The 15,013-nt window shown below is 41.0% G+C and overlaps 1 protein-coding gene across 13 annotated transcripts in view; it reads right to left on the reverse strand.

Moving 5' to 3' along the window:
- LOC100356842 (argonaute RISC catalytic component 3) overlaps positions 1-15,013 on the reverse strand; it is a 137,339-nt gene that overhangs the window by 57,882 nt on the left and 64,444 nt on the right. For 2 of the 13 annotated variants that reach the window (XM_070078753.1, XM_070078752.1), the window contains exon 6: positions 13,857-13,948. The exons of the other annotated variants lie outside the window; for them this stretch is intronic. The gene's annotated coding sequence lies outside the window, so the exon portion shown is untranslated. The remainder of the gene's footprint in view (positions 1-13,856; positions 13,949-15,013) is intronic. 13 annotated transcript variants of the gene reach the window in all.

Raw genomic sequence — 15,013 nt, forward strand, 5'->3', positions numbered from 1 at the left:
CTTAGTTTCTCCTCATTTTTCCAAATACTGAATTTGTTATATTGCTGGTATTCATTTTTTTGCTAGTATTCACTTTTGTATATGCAACAAGTATATTGTCATTGTGCTAACAATCTAATTCTCATAGGATTTTTTTATATGGGTTTCTGCAGTTTTATTTCTTCCTTCACAATATTGTCTTCTTTTTCTTGCTCACCAGTGACTGAGGCTGCCAGTATAATACTGGATATAATTAATGACAGCAACATCATTGCCTTGTTGTTCATCTTCGGCTGAAACTGTTTAATCTTTTCACCATATAAATGAAACATAAGCCTGTATATTTTCACAGATTTGTAAGCTGAAGAAGTTTCCTTTCATTCCTAGTTTGCTGTAAATATTTATCAAGGGAATTAAATGTGTCAAATGGTCTTCCGATGTGTTGAGAGTATTCTATATATTTCTAGTATTCTAGCTTCAAAAATGAGTTTTTGGAAGTCTTCTATTTTATCAAATAATTTGTGAAAGGCTAGTATTATTTTGTTCTTAAATGTTAGCTAAAATTTACCAGTGAAGTAATTTGGGACTGGAGTTGTCTTTATGAGAAGAAACTATGATTCAATTTCTTTGCAACTGGGTTACTTAGACTATACTAGAGTCAATTTTAGTAAAGTTGTCCTTGTTAAGGAATTTGTTTAACCTAAGATATCAAATTATTTGGTATAAGCTGTTCATCACATTGCCTTATTAGTGTGTTTTAAAATGTTTATTTTCATTTACTTGAAAGGCAGAGTGACAGAGAAGGAGATCTTCTATCTGCTGTTTCACTCCTGGAATTTCCCCAACAGCCAGGGTTGGGTCAGGCCAAAGTCAGGAGCCTGGAACTCCATCAGGGCCTTCCATGTGGGTGGCAGGTACCCAAATACTTGAAGATGCATTAGCAGGAAGCTGGATGGGAAGTACAGTAGACAGGCCTCAAATCAGCACTGATATATGGTATGGCCACATCCCAAGTGGCAGCTTAGTCTGCTGTGCTACCACGCCTGCCCCTTCCTTGTTAACTTTTTAATTCTGAAAGACCTTCAATGATACCCCTCTTTTTTCCCCTGATACTGGTACTGCTTTTTTCTAGAGTTTATTTTATTAATTACTCTGTTTTTAAAAAATTTATTTGGGCCGGCGCTGCGACTCACTAGGCTAATCCTCCGCCTAGCGGCGCCGGCACACCGGGTTCTAGTCCCGGTCGGGGCATCGGATTCTGTCCCGGTTGCCTCTCTTCCAGGCCAGCTCTCTGCTGTGGCCAGGGAAGGCAGTGGAGGATGGCCCAAGTGTTTGGGCCCTGCACCCCATGGGAGACCAGGATAAGTACCTGGCTCCTGCCATCGGATCAGCACGGTACGCCGGCTGCAGCGCGCTGGCCGCGGCAGCCATTGGAGGGTGAACCAACGGCAAAGGAAGACCTTTCTCTCTGTCTCTGTCTCTGTCTCTCTCTCACTGTCCACTCTGCCTGTCAAAAAAAAAATTTATTTGACAGACAGTGAGAGAGAGAGAGAGAGAGAGAGAGAGAGAGAGAGAAAGGTCTTCCCTCCATTGGTTCACCCCCAAAATGGCTGCTATGGCTGGAGCTATGCCGATCTGAAGCCAGGAGCCAGGTGCTTCCTCCTGGTCTCCTATGTGGGTGCAGGGGCCCAAGCACTTGGACCATTCTCCATTGCCTTCAGCAGAGAGCTGGACTGGAAGAGGAGCATTCGGGACTAGAACCCGGCGCCAGCCCCTCATTAATTACTCTTAAGCAACAAGTGGCTTCACTGATTTTCTGTACTGTTTGACTAATTTTGCTCTGATCTTTAGTATTTATCTTCTACTTTGTGCTTAACTGGCTCTTCTTTTTCTAGTTAGCTTAAGATAGAAACTGTATAGTAGCCAGCTTTTAGGATGGGCCCCAGGGAGCCTTGACTTAAAGAATTTACAGCTTTGTATAGTTCCTTCTCACATGAACATACTGGATCATTGCAGCCAGTGGAGCATTGTGAAAACAGCAGAATGCAACTTTCATTGCTAGGTCTTAATTGTATTGCAGCTCTTGTCTTCGCTCGCATGGCTTACTTGCTCGGGAGAAGCCAGCCGTAAGGCTGTGAAGACACTCAGCCCTATGGAGAGGTCCTATGGTAACAAACAACTGAGGTCTCCAGAATTAACTTGCTAACAATTGACTGGATCCTTCTGCAAGCGGGTCTTCCCAGCCCCAGTAAGCCTCCAGATGAACGAATTCTCATGAGGGGCCCTGAATCAGAACCAGCCAGATAAGCCTCTCGTAAATTCCTAACTCATAGAAACTGTGTGAGACAGTGTTTACTGTTTTCAATCATTAAGTTTGGGGGCAATTTGAAATGTAGCAATAGATAACTAATAAAATAAGACTTAATCACTCACTTAAACTTTACTAAGTATCTATCGTATCACAGATTTTTTTTTTCTGAGTTAGAATTTAGAGATGAAACAAACCCTTGCCCTTTAAGAACAGATTCTAGATTAAGACGGCAGATGGAACATGACCTTCTTGCAAAAGAAAAAAGGAGGCATAAACATGGAAAGAGGGGAGAACAGAATAGTAAATATATCAATGTTTTGGAATTTAGAAAGTTAACTAGGCAAGTTGTAACTGACAAATCAGACCCTCGAAAATGGTACCACAAGCTAGCTGTGTTGGGAAAGGTAAGGACCAAGTACACTATAGAACCCTAAAATGGCACAAGGGGCAGTACCAGGTACCTCTGAAACTAGTGGGAAAAAGATGGGGGTGGTGCAGAAAACTAAAGAGAAAAGTAGTTTGAGAAGCAAGTAGAGTCCCAGATGCCCTGACCAGGTCCACACTGCAGAAAAGCTGCTGTTTCTTCATCCTTTACGTAGATCTGGATGCTTACGTTCTGAGAAAGGTAAAATGAAAGCCCTCTGGACACTAGGCACAGACACATAATCCTCTCAACAGCACCAAAACAAAGGATTAAATGACAGTAAACCTACTAAACACTGAATTTAGAAATCCCACCAGCCAGAATCCCCAACTTGGCTTTCAGAATGTAGGCAACCAGACTGTTACACTTCAGGCAGGAGTTTGGAAGACTCATCTTTGGGGAGCTTGAGTGGCCAAGAGGAGATGAAAGGATTCTCAGATTTCCCCATGTAGCCCGCTGAAATCACCTATGATGAAGCTCAGACAACAAGCCCATCCACACATTCAGAGCTTCCACTGTTTCAGATTCCCACTGAATCATGCCCAGATCTATGGTACTAGAAAGCCTTCAAAATAGAAGACAGAGAGCAAAACAAACATAAAGGAATTCTGATGCACCACAGGTATGCACAACTCCAAAATAATTTATGCTTACTGAGCTAAGAAGGAGACTGCATCTGTGCAACAAGAACAATATGCCATAAAATATAAAATTCAGCAAATAAAAAATAGGAATAAAAATATATTAGAAGTGAAGAAGTGAATAAAAGGTTAGAAGATGAAGCTGAGGAAATTTTCCAGAAAGTAAAGCAAAACAAGGAAATAAAAAGACAATGGATACATACTTAAGATGGGTGAATTTTATAATATGTAAATTAAACAAATCTCAATATAGCTATTTAAAAAATGAAGTAACGCTGTCAAATGTCTGAAGGAAATTTCCAACACGGAAATTCAGTTGAAGCATATTGGAATTTGTTGATATGATAATTTTCCAATATGTACATTGCAAAAAAATTTGAACTTTTTTCTCATGAAGATTCTGAAAATTAACAAAAATAAGGGGGCCAGCACGGTAGCGCAGTAGGTTAATCCTCCGTCTGCAGTGCTGGCATCCCATATGGGTGCTGGTTCTAGTCCTGGATGCTCCTCTTCCAATCCAGCTCTCTGCTATGGTCTGGGAAAGCAGTAAAAAATGGCTCAAGTCCTTGGGCCCCTGCATCGATGTGGGAGACGGGAGGAAGCTCCTGGCTCCTGGTTTTGGATCGGCACAGCTCCGGCCGTTGCAGCCATTTGGGGAGTGAACCAACGGATGGACGACATTTCTGTCTCTCCCTCTCACTGTAACTCTACTTCTCAAATAAATAAATAAAATCTTAAAAAAAAAAGAAAGCAGGCGCCGCGGCTCAATAGGCTAATCCTCTGCCTAGCGGCGCCGGCACACCGGGTTCTAGTCCCGGTCAGGGCGCCAGATTCTGTCCCGGTTGCCCCTCTTCCAGGCCAGCCCTCTGCTGTGGCCAGGGGGTGCAGTGGAGGATGGCCCAGGTGCTTGGGCCCTGCACCCCATGGGAGACCAGGAAAAGCACCTGGCTCCTGGCTCCTGCCATCGGATCAGCGCGGTGTGCCGGCCGCAGCGCACCGGCCGCGGCGGCCATTGGAGGGTGAACCAACGGCAAAGGAAGACCTTTCTCTCTGTCTCTCTCACTGTCCACTCTACCTATCAAAAAAAAAAAAAAAAATTAAAAAAAAAAAAAGAAAAAGAAAAGGTGTAGAAAAGGAAATAAATATTGTTACAGAAGCAAGACAAAAGGAATTCTCCAAGGTCAGCACCGTGGCTCAACAGGCTAATCCTCTGCCTTGCGGCACTGGCACACCGGGTTCTAGTCCTGGTCGGGGCGCCGGATTCTGTCCTGGTTGCCCCTCTTCCAGGCCAGCTCTCTGCTGTGGCCCGGGAGTGCAGTGGAGGATGGCCCAAGTGCTTGGGCCCTGCACCCCATGGGAGACCAGGATAAGTACCTGGCTCCTGCCTTCGGATCAGAGCAGTGCGCCAGCCACGGCAGCCATTGGAGGGTGAACCAACGGCAAAGGAAGACCTTTCTCTCTGTCTCTCTCTCTCACTGTCCACTCTGTCAAAATAAATAAATAAATAAATCAAAATAAAAAAATAAAAAGAAAAAAAAAGGAATTCTCCAGGGCAATAGCAAAGTGTGATTTCAAGAGAACAACTATGTACCAAAATGTAAAAGGCACACTCAGGAGCTGCCGCTGTGGCACAGCGGGTAAAGCTATCGTCTGCAATGTTGGCATCCCATAGAGGCACCAGTTAGAGTTACAGCTGCTCCACTTCCGATCCAGCTCTCTGCTATGGCCTGGGAAAGCAGTGGAAGATGGCCCAAGTTCTTGGGCTCCTGAGCCGGAGTGGACAGACCTAGAAGCTCCTGGCTCCTGGCTCTGGATTGGCACAGCTCCAGTCGTTGCAGCCATTTGTGGAGTGAACCAGCGGCTGGAAGACCGCTCTCTCTGCCTCTCTGTAACTCTGCCTTTCAAATAAATAAGTAAATCTTAAAAAAAAAAAAAAGCACACTCAATCGCACTGAAACGGTGTGAATCAAGAAAAAGATTTGATGAAGGCTATCACTGAGTTCCTTTATACTGTTTTTCTGCCTTTTTTTTTTTAAAGATTTATTTATTTATTTGAAAGCCAGAGTAATAGAGATAAAGATCTTCCATCTGCTTGTATACTCCCCAAATGGCCAAAACAGCCAGGTATGCGCCAGGCTGAAGGTAGGAGCCAGAACCTCCATCCTAGTGTCCCACATTGGTGGCAGAGCCCCAAGGACTTGGGCCATCTTCCGGCTGCTTTCTCAGGCGCATTAGCAGGAAGCTGGACTGGAAGCACAGAGTAGCTGGGGCTTGAATCCGTACTCCAGTGTGAGATGCCAGCATCACAAATAGCAAGCAGGCCCCTATATACTGTTTTCCTAATGTGAGGACAGACTGCCTGAGTAAGCCTGCCCCAGACACCTTTAGTTGGCCTTGCTTGACCACATGTTCATAAAGTCCTTGCGTGAATCAGCTGATAACTCTCATTCCAACCCCCAACAAAATGTTCTGCTTTGATCTACTTCTGAAAGGACTAATTTGAATATTATAAAATTAAATTATTTCTTAATCTTGGTAAGCTTATAAATGAACTCAAGGCAAACAAAAATAGCAAGGCTAATATTGTGATTAATAAATTATTTATAGGAAGTCTGTTTTCCTTGCAGAGAAAACAAATTCAGTATAAGCTTCTGGCTCTTAAGTACAGATAAATTATAAAAACTAAATTCTGTAATCATTTATACACGATGACCACTCTTTGCCAGAAGCAAAATGGGCACTGAATATTTTATAGAAAGCTACTTTTTATTGAACAGCACAAGAAAGTAAGGAAAAAAATTGTTTTAAGACTGAGATGTCCGAGATTGCCTGCCAGGAGTCTTCGTAAGTGATGCAGTACAGAGCTATGAATATTAAGTGCGTAAGTTTGAGTCAGAGAAGTTGACCTCTACCATTTAACTACCAACCATGTGATTTTGGACAAGTGACTTTGTCTCTAAACTTCAGCTGAGGGTATCATCTAACTCACATAGTGGTGGTGCAATAATTTATGTGAAATGCCTAGCATTCGTTCTTATATATAGTAAATGCTAAATAAAAATATCTTAAGGAGATATAATTAATAAACATCAGATTCACTGTGATGCTCTTCAAATGTGTGTATTACAATAACAAAATGCAGTTAGTTTGGCTTGAAGGCAGGCTAAACTAAAGAAATATTTGGCATTTCATCAAACCTAGATACTACTGATGGTAAGATGCAGCAGTATTTTATGTATCTTTAAAAATGGAACCTGTTGGGGACAGCACTGTGGCTCACTTGGTTAATCCTCTGCCTGCGGCACCGGCATCCCATATGGGTGCCGGGTTCTAGTCCTGGTTGCTCCTCTTCCAGTCCAGCTCTCCGCTGTGGCCCGGGAGGGCAGTGGAGGATGGCTCAAGTGCTTGGGCCCTGCACCTACATGGGAGACAGGAGGAAGCATCTGGCTCCTGGCTTCGGATCAGCGCACCGCTGGATGTAGCGGCTGTTTGGGGGGTGAACCAACAGAAGAAGGATCTTTCTCTCTGTCTCTCTCTCTCTAACTCTATCTGTCCAAAAAAAAAAAAAAAAAAAAAAAAAAGAAACCTGTCAATTTAATTGTGGCAAATCATCGATAATAAGATATATAATCCATTTCAGAAATGTTGAAATGTAAACAAAAAATTAGTCTTAGGTTGATAAAATACAGTAAGTTTAATCACACAGTTGAAAATTAGTATATTAAATAGTAGTAGAACCATCATTCTCAAGACAAGTTTAGTCATAATTAGAGAAAACTACATCACCTCCTTTCTTAGAGTACTTTTCCCTGCTTATCTCTCCCATCAATCTCACCCAGCTCCCATCTGCCAGTTCCTTCAGGGAAACGTTCCTCAAAGAGACTAGAATAGATCCCTGTTACGTGTTTCCATTGTACTTGGTATTCTCTTCTGCAGAATTTATATTCCTCATAGCCAGTCTTCCCCATTTGATTTTAAGTTCAATGATGGCTGTTTTGTTCAATGCAGAATACCAGTACAAGGGGTGCAAAATCAAAATCAAGGAAACAAGAAAAGAAATATAAGTAAGGGGTTTGTGCGATATTTCTTCTCATTACTGGTAATTAGTAAATAAGCCCTTGGTACAGCCATATTGAAAATAGTAGTTAAGGGTCTGGTGCTGTGGCATAGCAGGTAAAGCTGCCACCTGCAGTGCTGGCATCCCAAATGGGCGCAGGTTAGAGTCCTGGATGCTCCACTTCTTCTTCTTTTTTAGATTTATTTATTTATTTGAAAGTTATAGAGAGGCAGAGCCAGAAAGAGAGAGATCTTCCATCTGCTGGTTCATTCCCCAAATGACTGCAACAGGCGGAGTTGGGCCGATTTGAAGCCAGGAGTCAGGAGCTAGCTTCTTCTGGGTCTCCCACGTGGGTGCAGTTGGATCAGAAGTGGAGCAGGGGCCGAAGTTGTGGCATAGCAGGTAAAGCCACTGTCTGCAGTGCCAAAATCCCATATGGGCGCCAGTTTGAGACCCAGCTACTATGGCCTGGGAAAGCAATAGAAGATGGCCAAAGTCCTTGGGCCCCTGCACCTGTGTGGGAGACCCGGAAGAAGCTCCTGGCTCCTGGTTTCAGACTGGCACAGCTCAGGCTGTTGCGGGCTGCTGCGGCCATCTAAGGAGTGAACCAGCAGATGGAAGACCTCTCTTTCTCTCTCTGCCTCTCAAATAAATAAATAAATCTTAAAAAAAAGGGGGGGGGGAATAGTGGAGGTTCCTTAGAAAATTAAAAATGTCACAACCATATGATTCAGCAATACTTCTGAATTTATACCCAAAACCACAACCTCAAAGAGACATCTGCACTCCCACATTTACTGCAGCATTTTCCACAATGGCTATGATATGGAAACAACCTAAATGTCCATCAACAGATGAGTGGACAAAGCAAATAAGATATTTTCATATGTAATGGAATGTTATTCAGTCTTAAAAAACAAGAAGTCTTGCCATTTGGGACAACATAAATGAACCTGGGTGTATGTTAGGTGAACTAAGCTAGATATAGGAAAATAAATACTGCATGATGTCACTCGTAGGTGGAACTTAAACAAGGGTAGAATGGTAGTAACCAAGGACTGGGAGTGTAGGAAATGGGGAAATGTTAGTCAAAGGGCACAAATTTTCAGTTGTAAGTTTTGGAGACCTAACGTACAGTAAGGTGGATACAGTTAATAATAATAAATTGTACACTGGAAACTTGCTGAGAGTAGATCTCAAGTGTTCTTGTCTCACACATGCACACAAACAGAAACACAAAGGTAACTATGTGAAGTGAGATATGTTAATTAGCTTAACTGTAGTAATCATTTCACAATGTATACATATTATTGAAAGTCATGCTGTACACTTAAACATATACAATTTTAACTGTCAATGATACTTCAATAAAGCTAGGGGAAAAAATAAACTCATTTGAACATTTTAAGCTGTGTTTTCATTTCCTTTAGATACCTGGGATCTTCTGAATAAAAGATCAGTCTTATTTCCTTACTTCACAATGGCACAAGTTATTCATTGTTCATACAAATAAACACTCTCATAGTTTTCTTAAACATGCAAGCTTTTTGCTCTATCTCTTCTCCCTATACTAGCCAACTTTCCCATTCCTCTACCTTCTTTCTTCCTAAAGGGAATCACAACTATGAATTTTGTAGGTATTAATCTTTTCTATGTTTTTATAATGTTACTGCTTTTACAGATATTCAGTATATAATTTTTGTTTTAAATTTATATAATAGTATAACCTTTTGTTTTTAGTCACTCCTCCAATATTGTTTTAATAGCCCACATTGATACAGAGATCTGGTTCATTCATTTAAATGTTACAAAGGTGTACCACCCAGTGTTACGTAACAATTTATGTACTGTTTATTGATTCTGCTATTTCTATGAATTGAGGATGTTTCCAAATTTCTGCTATTACATAAAATGCCTCAGGCCCATCTGTAAGATATCACTATGGTATATTATAAGTTTGAAGATATGTGAACATTCATCATTATGCCATCTTTTCAAGATAATGAAAACTGTTCTCCAAAGCAGCTGTGCCAAGTCATATTTCTTCCAACAATGATTTGTGAGAGTTTCTTTTACTTCATCCTTATGAACTTTGGTACTTTATAAGATTTTTAATTTTAAAAATGTAACAGATGTGAAATGGTATCTTACTGATTTCATTTATAACATCTTGATTATTGAGTCTGAGAATCTTTTTATGTGTTTACTGGCTATTGGGTTCCCTCTTTTGAGAACTACCTGTTTCTCTATTCATCTGTCCTTTAATTTTGTAAAACCCTCAGGTATATGGGCAGAAAATATTCTTCCAGTATTTTAACTTTGTTTATAGTGTCTTTTGTACTACACAAATTTAGGTAGTAATCAAGTTTATTAATATTTTAAGTTCATATTTTGCATTTTGTTCAGTGTTACAGATATTCTTTTTTCTGAAAAAATATCAATTTTGCTTTTCCACATTTAGCATTATAATCCAACTAGAAAATGTGTACAAGAGATGGATCTAATTAGTTTTTCAAATGGTTAACAATTGCATAAATACACTTTATTAAATATTCAACTCTGGCCGGCGCCGCGGCTCACTAGGCTAATCCTCCGCCTTGCGGCGCTGGCACACCGGGTTCTAGTCCCGGTCGGGGCACCGGATTCTGTCCCGGTTGCCCCTCTTCCAGGCCAGCTCTCTGCTGTGGCCAGGGAGTGCAATGGAGGATGGCCCAGGTGCTTGGGCCCTGCACCCCATGGGAGACCAGGAAAAGCACCTGGCTCCTGGCTCCTGCCATCGGATCAGCGCGGTGTGCCGGCCGCAGTGCGCCGGCCGCGGCGGCCACTGGAGGGTGAACCAACGGCAAAGGAAGACCTTTCTCTCTGTCTCTCTCTCTCTCTCTCACTGTCCACTCTGCCTGTCAAAAATAAAAATAAAAAAAAAAAAATTCAACTCTTTCCCTGCTGTGAAATGTTACCTCAGACATTTACAGAGTTTCCAAAAACATATAAGTGTGCCTTATTTCTAAGCTCTCTTTCTGCTTCATTAATATGTCTGTGTTTACACTTAACATAAGAAGTGTTATACTTCTTATGGTTTTATAATAAGTAGGGCAATTCTTTCTTTTTTCGTTTTTCTTTGAAATTATATTGGCGTTCTTTGGTCATTTGTTTTTCCAGATAAAGCTTACCATTAAGTTATCAAGTTTCCTGACATGCTTTATTGGGATTTTAATTAGAATTCTATTTATATATTAATTTTGGGAGAACTTCCCTCTTACAAGATTGAGTTTTCTCAGGAGTTCTATTTCATTTATTTTGATTTTTTGTGTCTTTCAATCAAGTTTTATAATATTTTACAGACTTCTTTAATGCCTGAATACCTTCTTTTCAATTCAAACTCTTGATCTCATGATATATGTTAAAGTTCAGCTAAGACATGACTCCTATAAGTATTTCCAACTTTCTAGACTCATGTGTATGCCCCTCCTTTATGGTCTTTGATTTATTTATTCATTCTTTGCTTACTATGACCAAGAGGTCTGCTATACGTGGAAGGTACACTGATAAGTAAGATGGACAGTCCTTAGTTTCACTCTAATAGGAGACATGGAACTGTAAACATTTGTAATTTGGGGTAATGCATGCTATTACAGAAGGAAGTACACCATGCTATGGGACTATGTAAGAGAAATACCTAACTCAGACTTGGGGGATGGCTGGATGGGGAGAAAAGGGTGAAATACTGCTTCTCAAGGAAGTAATATGTAGACAGAAACCTATAAGAAGAACAGAAGTCAGCAAACACAACAGTGACTATAAACCATAGCACTGATATTCTCATCTTGTTATTTTACTGAGAAAGCTCTCATGGCTTAACTATGAGATCATCTGGTTTTTGAGTATGTTTTATGTTTCAGATTCTTCAACACTATTTTTTGACTCTCAAACTGCTCATGTTAATCATTACTTGCTTATTGGTTGTTCTTCCTTCCTTAAATGCCAGTATTCCCCATGTTTTTACCACCTTTCTCTTCCCTGTTTAATCTAACTACTATTCCTAAAGATTTTTCCCTACTTTTATTGTTCCATAAATGGGATTTATATTCTGAGTAGTCCAACACTTTTTATTTTTTAGCTCCTACCACTAAAGGTTTTCAGAAATTAAATTTCTTTTTTTTTTAGTTTTTTTTTTTTTTTTTTTTTTTTTGGCAGGCAAAGTGCACAGTGAGAGAGAGAGACAGAGAGAAAGGTCTTCCTTTGCCATTGGTACCCTCCAATGGCCGCCGTGGTCATCACGCTGCGGCCGGCGCACCACGCTGATCCGAAGCCAGGAGCCAGGCGCTTCTCCTGGTCTCCCACAGGGTGCAAGGCCCAAGGACTTGGGCCATCCTCCACTGCACTCCCTGGCCACAGCAGAGGGCTGGCCTGGAAGAGAGGCAACCGGGACAGAATCCAGCACCCCGTCCGGGACTAGAACCCGGTGTGCCGGCGTCGCAGGCAGAGGATTAGCCTAGTGAGCCACGGCGCCGGCCAAATTTCTTTCTTTAAAGAATTATTTTATTTATTTGAAAGAGTTACAGAGAGAGGTAGAGGTCTTCCATTCTGCTGGTTCACTCCCCAAATGACCGCAACGGCCAGAGCTGAGCTGATCTGAAGCCAGGAGTCAGGAGCTTCTTCCAGGTCTCCCATGTAGGTGCAGGGGCCCAAGCACTTGGGCCATCCTCCACTGCCTTCCTAGGCCATCCATAGCAGAGAGCTGGATCAGAAGTGGAGCAGTTGGGTCTTGAACTGGCACCTATATGGGATGCTGGCGCTGCAGGATGGGGCTTTAACCCACTGTGCCACAGCGCTGGCTCCCAGAAATTAAATTTCTAACTATGAGATGTCTCTATTCATATGTTCCATAGAATCCTTAAGCTGACGTGGTGTAGCAGGTAAGGCCACTGCACTGCTGGCATCCCATATAGGTGCCAGTTCAAGACCCAGCTGCTCCACTTCTGATCCAGCTCTCTGCTATGGATGGCCTGGGAAGGCAGTGGAGGATGGCCCAAGTGCTTGGGCCCCTGAACCCACATGGGAGACCTGGAAGAAGCTCCTGGCTTTGGATCAGCTCAGCTCTGGCCATTGAGGCCAATTGGTGTGTGAGCCAATGGATGGACGATATCTCTCTTTCTCTGTGTCTTTCAAATAAATAAATAAATAAATCTAAAAAAAAAAAGAATCCTCAAGCTTTGTACATGTTACCATTTGATCTATTTAAACATGGTATATATTGCCAACTAAACAGCAACAGCAAGAGATCTACCTCCCATTATCAGTTGACAGTATCACCATTCATACCTGTTAAAAATCCCAGAGTCAGGGGCCGGTGTCATGGTGCAATGGGTTAAAGCCCTGGACTGCAGTGCTAGCATCTCATATGGGTGCCAGTTCAAGTTCTGGCTGTTTCGTTTCCAACCTCGCTCTTTGCTAATGTGCCTGAGAAAGCAGTGAAGGACGGTCCAAGTGCTTGGGCCCCTGCACCCATGCGGGAGACCTGAAAGAAGCTCCTGGCTTCTGTGTTTGGATCAGCTCCAGCCGTTGCAGCCATTTGGGAAGTGAACCAGCAGGTGGAAGACCTCTCTCTGTCTCTCTCTGTGTGTGTGTGTGTGTGTGTGTGTGTGTGTGTCTGTACCTCTCTAACTCTTTCAAATAAAGAAAATAAATCTCTAAAAAAAAATCCCAGAGTCACTATTGTGAATATATGCCCTTCTTGGAAGCCATTTTATAATACAACATAGTCATTGAATTTGAAGGTTTTTTAGAAGGATTAAAATAACCACAAAAATTTTCCGGCAGGCAGTTTTTTTTTGTTTTTTAATATATCAACTTGGCTCAACTACTAGTTGCCATTCATTTAACAAAACACCAATGAAAGTGTTGCTCTGATGGTATTTTGTAGATGTAATTAAATCCATAATCAGTTGACTTTAAATTAGGTAGACTATCCTACATAATGCAGATGGGCCTAATTCAATCACTTGGAAGGTCTTACAAGCAGGGCTGAAGCTCCCTTAAGAGAGAAAAAAGAAATTATACCTATAGACAACATCTTCAGCCTGTGCCCAAGATTTCTAGATTGTCCTTCCTGACAGCCTGCTCTAAGGATTTCAGAGTTGCCTAGCTGTCAAACTGCATAAACCACATCTCTCAGTATACTCATATAGCTCCCACTGGTTTTGCTTTTCTGGTTAAACCTTTACGGATATACCAGACTTAAGAGTTTATTTGCAAAAACAATTCCTTCCAAAACCTGGTAAAGCTTTTGGTCTATGTGTTTTTCAGTCAGTTCCACATACCAGTACTATACCCAAAGTTCTTCCCCCCTCTCTGGACATGGCTTTTACACCTATTTTTCCCCACTTAATCCTTCTAATACATTCCTGCCTCTTCATCCCACGTTAGACCATCAGCATCTCTTACCTGAACTAGTGATTGAAAAGCCTCCTAACTGGCTTCTCAGATTAGCTTTTTCTCCTCTATCTATTCTCCACACTGCTGCCAGAGGTCTCTTTCTGGAAAACAAATATGATCATGTCACTATTCTTAAAAACCTTTGAAATCTCCCTACCTACAGGAAAGAAATAATTTTGCTTTTATTTAATTATCTCTAGTTTTATCTCGCATTTCTATTCTCTTTGCATTTAATTTTCTGTTTTTTTTTTTTTTTTTTTTTTTTTTTTTTTTTTTATAATTTGTTGAAATGAATGCCCAGGTTACTGACGCATTTAGTTTTAAATTCTCTCTAAGCATTCCATAGCTGATCATATCTGTTCTGAATGTGCATATTCATTATCCTTCAATTCAAAATACTTTAAATTCCTTTGTGATTTCTTTGACAAACAGGTTATTTAATTATTTCTTAATAATGTCCAAAGTGGACTTCAAGTTCCAATGGGAACATAATAGTAATTTTGTTCCAAATTTTCCCATCTTTCTCCCAGAATTTGTATAGAGCAACAAAGAGAATGCTGAAAAAAAAAAAAAACTAAATATTTTCAATGAAACTAGGAGATCGTAAAACTAGAAAAATGCCACATTATAAGTAAATATGGTCCAAAGTACTTGGGACTAGTGGAACCTATGTAAAAAGTCACATCTGAACATGGGAGTATAAAGGACCCTGGTGGAAGAATTGCAAATTTTCACTCTCAGCAAGGATTCTATCCTTAGTGGGAACTGCAATGTTTAGAGCTGAGATTGAATGGGAGATTCTCAGAAAGAGGAAGAGACGGGAAGTACAGAAAGTTTCACGAGAGTGAGTGGAGGGTGGTTTAGAAATGCCAGTCCCAGAAAGCACTACCCCTTCAAAAGTGATGCATGCACTTTTCCTGTGTAATTTCTTATTTTGAAATAATTTCAAACTCAGAGAAAAGTTATAAAAATAGTATAAGGACCTCCTATATACTTTACACAAATTCTCTGTTAACATATGAAGCAGGCAATTTAAAAGGCAGAAGATTTATCCCTTGGTAACAGAAATAGGTAAGGACTTAGGGAGATTCACAGTTAGTAGTTCACATTACTTAAACCACTTCAGTTACAGAGAGGCAAAGAAGATATGATTATATTTTGAAGAA

This window comes from Oryctolagus cuniculus, chromosome 7, assembly GCF_964237555.1.
Source record: "Oryctolagus cuniculus chromosome 7, mOryCun1.1, whole genome shotgun sequence".
Classification (NCBI taxonomy): domain Eukaryota; kingdom Metazoa; phylum Chordata; class Mammalia; order Lagomorpha; family Leporidae; genus Oryctolagus; species Oryctolagus cuniculus.